Genomic DNA, 13,082 nt, shown 5'->3' with positions numbered 1-13,082 from the left:
TTACTGATTTTTCAGATGTAAATGCTCACACTCATAATTTAACAGTCAGCTTTTTCCAGCTGGTACAAGCTGGCGCCAGCACATCACTGGTTCAGGGGCATTCTTGAAATCACCTTAAAGTAAATTGTCTTTCTTTTTTCCTTCTTGTAGGTCTTCATAGTGTGTGATTTAATTTTCCCAGTAGTTATGAGACTTGATTAAAGAATCAGACAGTCCAGTAATGTGTAAAGTAATAGGTCTTTTCCATGGCATACATTTTATCTCACATAAGGGAAGCTACCAGAGCTAAGAAGAAATGGCAGAGTCCTTGTCCTGGGGACAAAGGCAGCAATGGAGAATACAAACAGCAATGGTCTAATTGTCTTTAGGCTATCGGAAGAGTAAAAGGGGGGAGGGCTCAGTGATGGTTCCTTCAGAGAGGCTGCTCTTGGACTTTGCAGAATCACTTGTATGAAGCTGTTCACCATTCTCAGTTGCTGTGTTGTCTAGCTAGGGTTCTGTCACCTCCACAGCAGAGCGTCCATGTCAGACAGCAAAGATCATGAGTTTTATAGTGAGAAACTGAGTTCCCAATCAGGTGTGTTGGGTTAGGTTCTCATCTTAGTATGAATTTTTGACTAAGGAAGAAAAGAAACCTGGAAATAATTGGGGAATGTAAGCATGGGAGAAGGTGTAGTAGTTTCCAGAAATATTGTAGGAATGTTACAATAGGAGGCTGTCTCCAGAATAGAAATACCCCTACATTAAGTGACCTTTCTGGACCTAGAGAGGCAAAAGAAACCACTTAGGTCTTTTCAGTTATCACAAATTATCATCTAGACTTAGAAAAACTTCCTTTCCTGCCCATTCTACACGTGCCCTAACAATAGTCCTTTCCCCTGCTTACAAGTAGAAAGATTTAAACTAGTATTTATAAGTTATTCAGATCTCTATTTTCTCATAAGATGATTAGAGATTCATTAGTTTAATTTCTTCTGACAAATTCTTGAGGCTACTTTAATATTCACTTCATTGACTTTGAAATCTAAATGAAAACACCAGGCTTTGCTGCCAGCAGTGATCTAACTCAACACAGTTTACTTTTTGAATGGACTAAACTTCTAGATGCCAAAAAGAGGTCTGGAGAAATAATTCTTTCACGTATCAAATTGAGAAATTATGCAAGGATGGATGATTGATCCTCTTTCGTCACTAAATAAATAAATGCTTGGGTTGTTTTTTTAGACTTGAGGACTTATTGTTAAGACTGTCAATATCAGAATTTCCTTTGTAATTTAAAAAAAAATCTTATTTACAAATAGCACTCTCTTCCCCCTGGGATATCCTCCCAATCTGTCCTTGCAAAGGGTAAGGTTCCCAGAGGGTAGCTATTATACTCACAGGTTATGGGGGTACCCTATGGTGCTGTATTATAAACATTATTTCTGATGAGGCACTCTGGTGCACCTGCTTTAATTATCAGTCAGTAGACATAATCAACTCTTAGGAAAAGCATTTACCAACATGGCATAGTAAAAATGAGTAGCCAGGAGATATTCCTTCAACATAAACTTGGGGCATACTTTCTCACAAATACATACAGATCTCTGGGCTGAGCGGGCACAAATTTAAGAATAAAACATAGAAAATGTTTTCTAGACAAAAAAAGTTATTAGACTAGTAGCTAAAAAAGATACTCTGCATATTCTAGTTTACACTATCTTTTTAGTACATTTGAAAGTATATTTTATTTATACAATTATACACTTTATCAAATTTAATATAAATTTAATTTTTGTTGCAAATGGAGTTTTAAGCTGCAAGTTTTTTTTTTAGTCATTCTACAACTGATGGGCTCCTACTTTATTTCTAGTTCTTTGCTCCCTCCAAAAATGCTATTATGAATATTTTGGTGTATAGTGGTCCTTTTTATCTTTAATATTCTTGGAGTATGTGCCTGCTAGTGGAGTCACTGGATCAAAGTGTCTGAAACAATTTTGTCACTTTTCTTGCTTAATACCAAGGGATACCCAGAATGGATGGACCAATTCATGGCTCCACTAATGGTATATTTGTATCTTCAAATGTATGCTTCCTTTTTTAAAAAATTTATTTTAGTTTTCAGTATTTACTTCCATAGGATTTTGAATTCCAAATTTTCTCCCCATCTCTCCCCTCCCTCACCCCAAGACAGCATGCAATTTGATATAGACTCATATACATTTATATTAAACCTATTTTCACATTAGTCATGTTGTAAAGAAAAATTAGAACCAATGGAAGAAACCATGAGAAAGAAGAAACAACAACAAAAAAGAAGACAAGAGCGAGTATTATGCTTTGATCTACATTCAGATGCATAGTTCTATTTCTGGATGTGGACAGCATGCTTCTTAATAAAGCCTTCCACCTTGCTTTCTTCTATACAGGGTATAGAAATGTTTACATATGTTTCTAGCAGGAATTGAGCTGCATGTTTCAACTTTTGACCTCTGAACTCATGCTTTAATCATTGCATTGACCACAGTTCTAAAATCTTTCAAAGTGGATTGTCTCTACAATGTTATTGTCATTGTATATATTTCTCCCGGTTCAGCTCGCTTCACTCTGCATGAGCTCAATAAGATCTTCCCCGTTCCTGCTGAAAATATTCATTTCATCATTTCTTATGATATAATAACATTTGATAGCATTAATATAATTTGTTTAGCCGTTTCCCTAGTTTCCAGTTTTTTAATGTAATGAAGATGTTACATGTATAAAAATAATTATCATACATAATAATACATGAATATGTCATTTTTGTATACATTATCTTTATATTGCTGTAGAGGTTTGAGGGACTTTAGAGGCAGATAGGTTGTACAGTGGATAGAGTGTTGGGCCTGCAGTCAGGAAGATCTGAGTTCAAATGTGACCTCGGACACTCAGACTCTGGGCAAATCAGTTAACCCTGTTTACCTCAGTTTCCTCATCTTTTAAGTGAGCTGGAGAAGAAAATGGCAAACCACTCTGGGGCTTTTACCAAGAAAACCCCACAACAGAGGTACATAGTGCAAGCACCTTTATTTTGCAAATGAAGAGACTGAGGCCCAGAAAGGGAAAGCAGCTTACCCAGAGGTCAGACAGGCACTGAGGAGCAGAGGCAGGATGTGAACACAGATCTTAAGTCTTCAAATCCAGTACAGCAGCCGCACTAATTGTGTTGACTCAGGGATTCTCAGCATGCTTATGTAGACCTTTCTCTTAAATGTCCCAAATCTGGGACTGTTTAAAGGGGAGAGAAAAGCTTTAACAGGAAAGAAAAATGAAGTTTGCATTTCATATTCTTATTTTAAGGGAAGCAAGTAGGTTAAGGAGAAAAAAGGGAAGAAAACTTAAAGAAAGCCAGTTCAGGCAGTCAGTGCTATAGTCATTGGCTGGCAGGAGCAATTTTTTGCTTATTTAAAAAAAGAGCCTGATGTTCTCATTAGTTCTTGATTAGTTTGTTCTTGGGGGGGGAGGGGGTGGCCTTATTAGCTGAGCAGAACCAGGCACATGAAAAGAATGATGCTGGGCTGTCAGGCAATGGTCAGCTGATCACAGGCACCCAAAGAAAAGTAGGAAGAAGAGGAAGAGTACACCAGTGATCTCCATTGCATGTACCAGGCTCCTCTCAGTACCATGAAGACACTGTGCCGTGTGACTAGTGAGGACTATGCCAGATATGGGACTGTGCCAGGTCTATCCTGTGAGCTCAAAAGTGATGTCAGATTTGGAAGGGGAAAAGAATGAAGCTGAGAAAGACTGAAACAGGCTATTTATGATGGAAGATTGCAAAGGAGATTTTGTCATCGTAGCCAAAACTGAAAATAAATTCCTAAATGCCCAAGTAATATTTTCAGTGCTAACCCCATTTATTGTTGTATTTTTGTTGTCTTAAAGAACTCCTTAGGGAAAAAAATAAAATCTTTAAAGAATCTCCTTAGAATCACTTTTGAAAATGGCCTTGTATGAAATGGGGGGGGGGAATAGAAATAAAACATTTCGCTGTGTAGTTTCTGCTATATATCTTTTAAACATTCACAAAAGAAAAAGGACTCGGCCATTTTTCTTCTGTTTTAACCCCATTTTCTTTCTTTAGGGTAATTCTTCTTAAGAAAATCAAAATACATCTGTGCAATAGTTTTTAAGTTTTGTGGAACTTGAATAAAGAAAAACACAGATACCATATACTTTCATTTTATGGGAAAAGTATATACTTTTTCCCATTCTGTAAAAGATGTATCCTTCTAAACTTCCCGCCATTAAGCTAGGGCTCAGCTACTTTTGCCTTCTGTATCCACCAAGGTTACCTTTCATCTACTCTGAATTTTTCTTATAGGTACTGATTTAAATATATTTTGTATTCCTCACTAGAAGATAAGCTTTTCTTTATGTCTCCAGTGCTAGCACAGTAAGTGCTTTTTCATTGATTGACTTTTACAGGAATATTTGGCTTTTTGTTATTAGTCACAACGTCTTTAGTAATGTAGCAGTTTGCAGATGAATTTCATTTAGTCTGTGTCTCTCATCTTCCTTCTCTCAAGCATTTCTCACCTGCCTCTTGAGAGGAAGGGGACCATGGGTAGGGATGACCCTGAGTTCTTCAAAGTCAAGCCAGCCCAGTACGGGTTTCTGACTGGTGTTAACATCAAGTTGGAAAGTCTTCATCTGCAGGCCCAGCAACAAACTATATTTTATGTCTCTCTTCGGAGGACAATCCTCACTTAGTGCAGAAAAATTCATCCCTAGAAGGATGGCCAAGTAGAGCACTTAGGATGTATGTGTAGCCCTGGAGAGAAACCAGAGAGTTTTTGAAGTGCCGAAAAATTTGTCTGACTAACAGTGTTTTATCTGTGTAGTGCTAAATACTTTTCAGATGATTTTATACCCATTATTTAATTGTCAGAATAATCCAGCAAAGTGGGAAAGCTAAATGAGGTCTAAAATGACTTTTCCAGAGTCATAGAATGTAAAAATTATTACTGGATTCTTAGTTCTTTTGATTCCCAACCCCATTTCAAGTCTGTTCATCTGTGTTACTTAACTTGTTAATATCTAGTCACATAAAGCCCTGATATTCTATTTTTCTTGACAGTTTTCATCTCTGATTTTATTATAACCTCATCAGTTCATCCAAAGAGCTATAGTCAGGGATAATTGCTTTATTTTGTATTTATATACCATCTGTCTTCTAAGCATGAAATATGCCAAAGAATTAGTCTCTAGGAAGACACTTATAACTAATCGGGTATTATGTTGATCCCCTCCTTTTTTAAATTTCATTGATGTTCTTGGGAAATAAAGAAAAAGTTTCTCCAAAACATGTTAATAAACTTTTTGCGTTATTGAAATTTGAGGGCAGTGCCTTTCCAGGGAAATGCCAGGAAACTCGTTACCTTTTCAGCTGGGGCTGTTAATAAACCCAGAGTTAATCACTTGGGGAAGTACATTAACTCTTTCAGAACAAGTAGGCTTCAATGTCATGTATTAGCTTTATGAGTACAATAGTTAATACCCAAGAGTTAGTGCCACTCCAAGGGCATCACTCCTTGGGTGCTTTGGGGGAGTAGAACCTAAGAATTCTCCCTGGCCTCTTCAGTGCCATTAACACTTTTGTGTATTCTTTTGGGAAAGTTGAACTCTGTATACTCTTCCCCCGACTCAATGTTAAACAAATAGGAAACTCAAGCACTGCAAAATCTTTCAGACTATTTTTTGTTATCTTCACACCAAGAAAACTAATATTAGGGTAGTTGTTCTCTGAGAGTTTGCTAGTGTAATAAATTATGTTCTTAACTGATATAAGGGCCTCATGCTTGCCCCTTTGGTTAAAGCACCAGGAGCAAATATTAGATAACTAAGGTATGTACATGTTGAACAAGTTTGTGGTCGCACTAAACTGTGTCATCCATGATATTTGTATCATTTCGTGTGTGTGTGTGTGTGTACACTCATTGTGTCTGCTTCCTCACCTCCTGCAAACCACAGCCTTGTGTTTTTTTATAACTTGTTTTGAAAGATAGTCCATTTGAATTTGAATCTTCCGTCCATCAATTCAGCTCATCTGGTAGTTTGGCACTGTGATGTATATTTGAGGATTTCATGCAAATCTACTCCATTACAGATTTTATTGAGTCCAGAAGTAGGAGAAGTGCCTATCTGAGCCATTCATCATTATAGTTTCATTTGATGTGTATTACAAGGTTATGAAATTTCTGAAGAAAACTATATTTGCCATGCCATTGTGCTGGGCACCAGTATTCCTGATTCTTGGCTATGCAATTGGTTGGGCAGGTCATATTTGACCCATAACTGTGACTCATTGAATCTGCCGCTAACTGAGGCTTTTATTTTGAGAATGCCATTATTGATATTAACTAGCACATTCATAAAGATAATGCATGACACTGCAGCCTACTTTATTTATTCATTTATTTCTCTATTTATTCACTCATTTAACTATCCATCTATGTATCTATTTATTTGGGGCCATTGTTGTGCAATGGATAGAGTTCTGGCCCTGGAGTCAGGAAGACTTGAGTTCATATCTGATCTCAAACATTTACTGCCTAAGTGACCCTGGGCAAGTACTTAACTTCTGCATTCCTCAGTTTCCTCACTTCTAAAATGGAGATAATAGCATATATCTCGCAGGGTTGTTGTAAGAATCTAATATAGTATTTATGAAAAGTACTTAACAAGCAATAGGTGCCATTTAAATGCTCATTCCCTTCCATCTCCCTCCCCTTCCTTTCATCCATTTATTTATTTATTTATTCATTCATTTATTTTTGGTTTTGGTCTGTGCTTTTACTGGAGTAGGGAACTGTTGGTAAGGAAACACCTATCAATCTAGATTTGCAACTTTTCAGATGGAAGGAAGGAAAAAAGGAAGGAAGGTGGGAGGGAAGCAGGAATTTATAAAGAGCCTAATATGTGCCAGGTATTGTGCTGAGTGCTTCATGAATATTATCTCATTTGAACTTCATGATAACCTTGGAAGGTGGGTGCCAATATTATCCCTATTTTACACAGGAAGAAACTGAGGCAGACAGAGATTAAATACCTTAACTCAGAGTCACACATTCAGTGTCTGAGATTGGATTTGAACTTAAGTCATGTCATACAGCATGGTTTCAAGGCCCTTCATCATCCTAGTTGCATTTCTCTGGACGCTAACGTATAAAACTTTCTTTTAAAATGTGGTACTCCAAACTCAATGTAACACTCCAGCTACAGTCTGTTTAGTACAGCGGGACTATCATCTTACATAACCTGCATAATAATAATGCATTCTAATTTCATTAGCTTTTTTGTCTATTATGTTACATTATTGATTCATTTGGGGCCTATAGACCCTAGTATTTCACTGATCTTTTTTTGTGTAGTTAGTTGTTTTCGTGGTTTTTTTTTTGGCTAGGCAGTGGGGTTAAGTGACTTGCCCAGGGTCACATAACTAGTAAGTGTTATATGTCTGAGGCCGGATTTGAACTCAGGTCCTCCTGAATCCAGGGCCAGTGCTCTATGCACTGCACCACCTAGCTGCCCCTGTGTAGTTAGGTTTTTAAGTCTAAATGCCAGACTCTACATTTATCCCCATTAAATTTCTTATCAGGTTCAGACCAGTGTTCCAAACTTTTGAGATTTTTGGTTCATGTGTCTGCCATCCAACATGTCAGCTCTCCCTCTTAGCTTTATTTCATCTGTAAATGTGATAATCTTGTTATCTATTCCTTTATCTAAGTCATTGATATAAATGTTAAGCAAAACAGAGCCAAGCACAGTTCCTGGGGCCACTCCACTGGAAAAACTACTTTTGATTTGACATCCAAATATTAATGACTGTCCTTTAGGTTCTGCCATTCACTTAGCTAGGAAGCTACCTAATTGTACTTTTTTCAAATCATATTTCTCCGTATTTTCCACAGCATTTCGTCAGATACGTTGCTAAAATCAAAATAAAGTTTATCTGTTGTGTTCTCTTAATCTACCAATCTAGCACCCTGATAAAAAGGGAAATGAGATTAGTTGGATGTAGTCTGTTCTTGATGAAACTATACTATTTATAATCACTCCTTCCTTTTCCAGATGTTCATTAACTATTCTAAGAAATTAAGTTGCTAGTCTATAGTTTGCATACTTTGACATAATATTCTTTAAAAATCAGGGCATTTGTCCTTCACCAATCATACAGTGGCTTTCCTGTTCTCTGCCATCTTCAAAAGATCATTGGCAATCACATCTGCCAGTTAATTTAGTATACTGTGGCACAATACGTCTGAGCTTGGTGGTTTGAACTCATTAAAGGCCAGGTACTCACTATCTCCCTGTTTATCTTGGATATCAACTCCCTGTTAATCATTTTTGTTCTAATTTTTCTTTACACAAGATAATTTCTCCTTGAGTGAAAAAAAGAGAAAAGCAAAATATGAATTAAATAGCACTATCTTTTGTCCATCTTGTTATCATCTCTTCCACCCCAAGTTATGGTCCTATCCTTTCTTTGATCTTCGTCTTTCCCCAATCTAGGTTATTTTTTTTACAGCTATTTTTTGTTTTGTTTTCCTTTTTGTTTACAAAAGCTCTTTGTTTTTTCAGCTAAATGAACTTTTGTACTTATGGTGAGGAAGGGGGGGAGTAATGATGCTTTAGTATCCAGCATGTTAATCTGGTCTTGCTCCCTTTTTTTGTACAGATATTTTTCTAATCTAAAGTGGGTGATCTATTTCCTATGTACTAATAGCCACGTGTTTAGATTAACTCTCTCTTTTTCTCCTATCTGACTTTTCTCTTTGTCTTCAGGATTTCACTTATGTTAGCTTCAAGTTTCTTTTGAGCTGACTTCTCTAGATTGGTATGGAAATCCTACCTATTCTTTTTCTCAACACTGAAATCTATTCTCCCAAAACGTAGCCTGCTGGGCAGACAGGCTAGACTTGGATTGCCTCTGCTTCTTCATTGCAAATTCCAAGATGGTGGGTTAATTTCTCATCATGTAAGGTTGTCATTATTTCCGCCTCAGCAACCTCTTCCTTCTTTTTGTAAGAATTAGATTAAGAATACTTTCATTCATTCTCCCATGTTTTTAGGATGAGATTCTTATTAAGGGAAATAAGAAAATTAATTATTAGTTGCTCTGCTTTAGACAGAAAGAGAAAACTGCTATATGTCCAGATCATTGCAACCCCCTGTCACTACCATAACATGTTTCCATCCAGTTTTGTGGTTGATTCTCCAAACTCCTCATCAGTTTCTTCTTTCTGTCTAGATGTTCCATGGTTTAATGGGGGAACAGTCACCCATAGTTATTCCTCCAATTGGTCATGACCCAAGTATGCTTTTCCTCTATTTTCTGTTTTCCTTCATGAGTACTCATCATCCTATTATACAATGCTATTTGTCTTTTTCCCCCTTTATCTTTCTTGTACCTTGATTGCTAAGTATTTTTCCTCTACTTAATAAAAGTGAAACACAAATTAAATTTTTTTTTCTTTCACAAGCCTTTATATTTTTTTCTGACAGTCTGTGCTCCTTGATATAAATATATGGTCTTCCATCCTCTTTCTTTAAGAAAAAGAAAGTCTCTGGTAAATTGTTAGAGTAGCCATTCATTGCTCTAGTGATACTCCAGAGAAAACTAATTTAGTTCCTCCCTTTCCCAAAGGGTCTTATATTACAATTTCACCAATTATATTTACATTGACCAAAATTAGTGAGTAATATGAGGCAACAAATCAGGTTACATTTCTTGAAAAATTGCGAATTTCCTCAGACCAAATAGGTCCAAATCTGCCCTTTATATGCATGTATCTCTTGTGTGGTGATATATGAGGCTATTGCTCTCCTTTAAACATTCACGGTGTGGTAGAACTCTGAATTTTTGGCTGGTAAGACTTAGGTTTGAGGCCCAGTTCTTCTCCTTACTAGTCACATGAGTCTCTTATCTCCCTGAGCCCCACTTTTCTCGCCTGTAAAATAGGGAAAAGGATGCTTTCACTACCTGCCTTACAGGGTTCTTGGCAGAAAAGTGATTTGTAAACCTTAAAATGCTTTATAAGTTTGAGCTGCTGCTAATAATTGTTACTATTATCATATGAGAAAGAGATTAGAAGCCTACAGGCATATAGCATCTGCCATACTAACTTTGGAAGTATGGACTGTGGAATTTCTGCTCCTGCTAAGTCATTGCCACAGGGCAATTATGTGAATTTGTTGACAGAGTTTCACAAAAGTTTTACCCTGGGGAACTTTCAATGCCAGGAAAATCTTAAGAACCTATCTTGTTCTTTCCTCCCCTGTGTGTGTTTATATGTTTGTATTAATGGTTGCAGGAAATTGTCTGTGTGTTCCTTATTAAATGGAGAACCTTTGTGGGCTACTCTGTTGGTCTGTGCTTGTCTGTGGGTAATGAGAAGGGAAGGAAAATCCAACCTTTTCTGGTTTTTGCTTCTGAGGATTTCAGAAGTATCCTTAAATTTTGGTTAAAGAAAATAAAAACCAAAAATTAAATGACCCTTAAATACATACATACATAATACATACATACATACATACATACATACACATATATATATATATATATATATGTATATGTGTATGTATGGAATATATTTTATGTCATTGTTGAAACTTCAGTTGCAAAGTTTTTAGGACTCTTCTTCCCCTTCCATTATGTTGGTGCAGCCTCTCTAACGTACAAATTCAGGCAGATCTTAAAATAGCCAAGGTAGCATATAACTCTCCCCATCAAAGTTGTACTTTATAAGAGATGACTTGCATGGAAGAAGTGATTTGAGAGATAACATCAAAGATTGGAAAAGGAGGAGGGCTGGTCATTTAGCAAAAATTAGAGATATTAGCTAGACAGATTGATTGTGACTCAGGTATGCAGGAAATATTGAAAGACATAAAGGCTTCTCAGTACATTGGGCAGATTACTTTGGGAGGATTTATGGGGGACATGCACCCCACAGGATAAGGAGGTATGGGTTGTGAAAAGAGTACCCACACTGATGACATCACAGATGCCAACATGAGTAAAGACCAGATCATGTCTTTGTGTCTTCTTACTACTTTTGTACAATATAGTTTCTACACAGTGCTAGGTAAATAGTATGCAGTCAATAAACACTAATTTGCTTTATTAGCAATGATAATAACTTACAATTCCATCATACTTTAGGATTTATAATGTGTTTTCCTTATCGCTACAGCACCTTGAGATAACTGTAGGATAGTATTATTATCATCTCCATTTTGCAGAGAAGGAAACTGAGGCCCTTTGGGGTTATTTGCCTTGCCCATTATTATACAACTAGTAAGTGTCTAAGATAGGATTCTAACCTAGCTCTTCTTACTCTAAATTCATTATTCTTTTACTCTTCAGCTTTCTCTTCCTCAGTACTGTATTGATGACTCTCTTTCAAATGTGGAGTATATTCTCTTAAAGTTCAATATAACCTTCATTTTGATGCTATATAATAGCTATTATAAATTGCACTTTGCAACTATGTGTAAATTGCAATTGATTGGTTCAAAGAGAGGACTGGTAGTCTTTGAAAATTAAGTTCTAAGGTTCTACCCCTCGTCCTTCCACCATTTTGAGGTATGGGGAGAGATAACAAAGTTAACCATGATGACTCACCTGCTAGGCTGTGTGACCTCAGGGTCACCCAGCTAGTAAGTGTCAAGTGTTTGGTCTGAGGCCGCATTTGAACTCAGGTCTTCCTGACTCCAAGGCCGGAGTTCTATACACTGTGCCACCTAGCTGCCCCAATAGCACCTATCTTACAGGGTGGTATGTATATATATACATATTTTACTTTGCAAACTTCATACATTATATAAATTCTTGCTTTTTCTTAATTTTCTGATTAAGGAAGATTCATGGATCCTATGTACTGGGGAGCATATCCGAATAGTCTTCCCCGTGGAATTTCTTGTTGATTATATCTCTGAATCTTAAATATGAATTTCTTGCTACCCAGCAGAAATGCAGAATGTGTTATAGCCTAGCAACAGGATCAGGAAACCCATTCCTAGGAGGAAAAAGGAGACAGGACAATTAGATGTTCATGGCTAGCAGTGATGCTGTTTTCAGTCATAAAGCACCTCTTGACAAGTGGAGTAATTACCAGAGTTAGATTTTTTTTTAATCTATATTTTTTCTTTGGTTTAGAATATTGCTTAGATAATCTCTGAAAATATATTCTTAGGTAGAAGTGACTGATCTGTATGTATCCTTTATAACTCAGAAGTTCTTGAAGAATGCATTGCCACCAGCCACTTAGTAATAAAGAATAGTTGGATTCAACCTTAATGTAGTAAAAAGGTAATGCTGACTTCAGATACTCTTAGCTTTGCATTGCACTGAAATAAAACCGTTGGACAGAATGTGTTTTACTTTCTTCTCCCTATCCAATTCATACTGCACATGGCTACTAAAATACTTTTCCTAAAGGGTGTATGAGAACATCACCCTCTCCCTCCACCCAAATAAATTCTAGTGACTCCTTATTTACTTCCAAAATCCAATCAATAAATTCCTTTTTTTTGCATTTAAAATTCATCACAACCTGACCTCTTCCTACGTTTCCACGAGTCTTCTTACACTTTTCTCCTCTCTACATACTCTTACTATCCAACTATACTGACTTATTTGCTATCTCTCACACATGACTCTTCATCCTTCATTTCCATCCCCTTGCAATGACTGTCCCCTATGCCTGGAATGTCCACCTACTCATCTCTATCTCTTAGAATTCCTGGCTTCCTTCCTTAAAAACTCAGCTCAATGCCACCTTCTGCGGTATGCATTTCTTCATCTCCAGCAGCTTCTAGTGTCTTCTCTAAAGTTACTTTCCATCTCATATGTGCCCGTTTATACCTCTGTATCATTTCTCTGGCGCAATTCTGAATTATTAATGTGCTGCAGCATACTCAGGTGCCAACTGTGCACCTCGCTGCTGCCCTTTGGGTGATCTTAACCTTAATTCTTTGTACACTATGGCAAATCCATTATTGTCAACCACACAGAGCACCAAGAGAATGTTTTTGTTAGCTATTTGTCCAAGACATGA

General features: G+C 36.9%; 1 protein-coding gene across 1 annotated transcript in view; it reads left to right on the top strand.

Annotated features, from left to right (window-relative positions):
• Positions 1 to 13,082, top strand: part of OSBPL6 (oxysterol binding protein like 6) — a 264,946-nt gene that overhangs the window by 125,202 nt on the left and 126,662 nt on the right.

The sequence above is a fragment of the Phascolarctos cinereus genome, unplaced genomic scaffold (assembly GCF_003287225.1).
Source record: "Phascolarctos cinereus isolate Bilbo 61053 unplaced genomic scaffold, phaCin_HiC Scaffold_726;HRSCAF=1367, whole genome shotgun sequence".
In the NCBI taxonomy this organism is placed as follows: Eukaryota; Metazoa; Chordata; class Mammalia; order Diprotodontia; family Phascolarctidae; genus Phascolarctos; species Phascolarctos cinereus.
The sequence above is the reverse complement of the archived record's forward strand: the minus strand, read 5'-3'. Positions and strand labels throughout refer to the sequence as shown.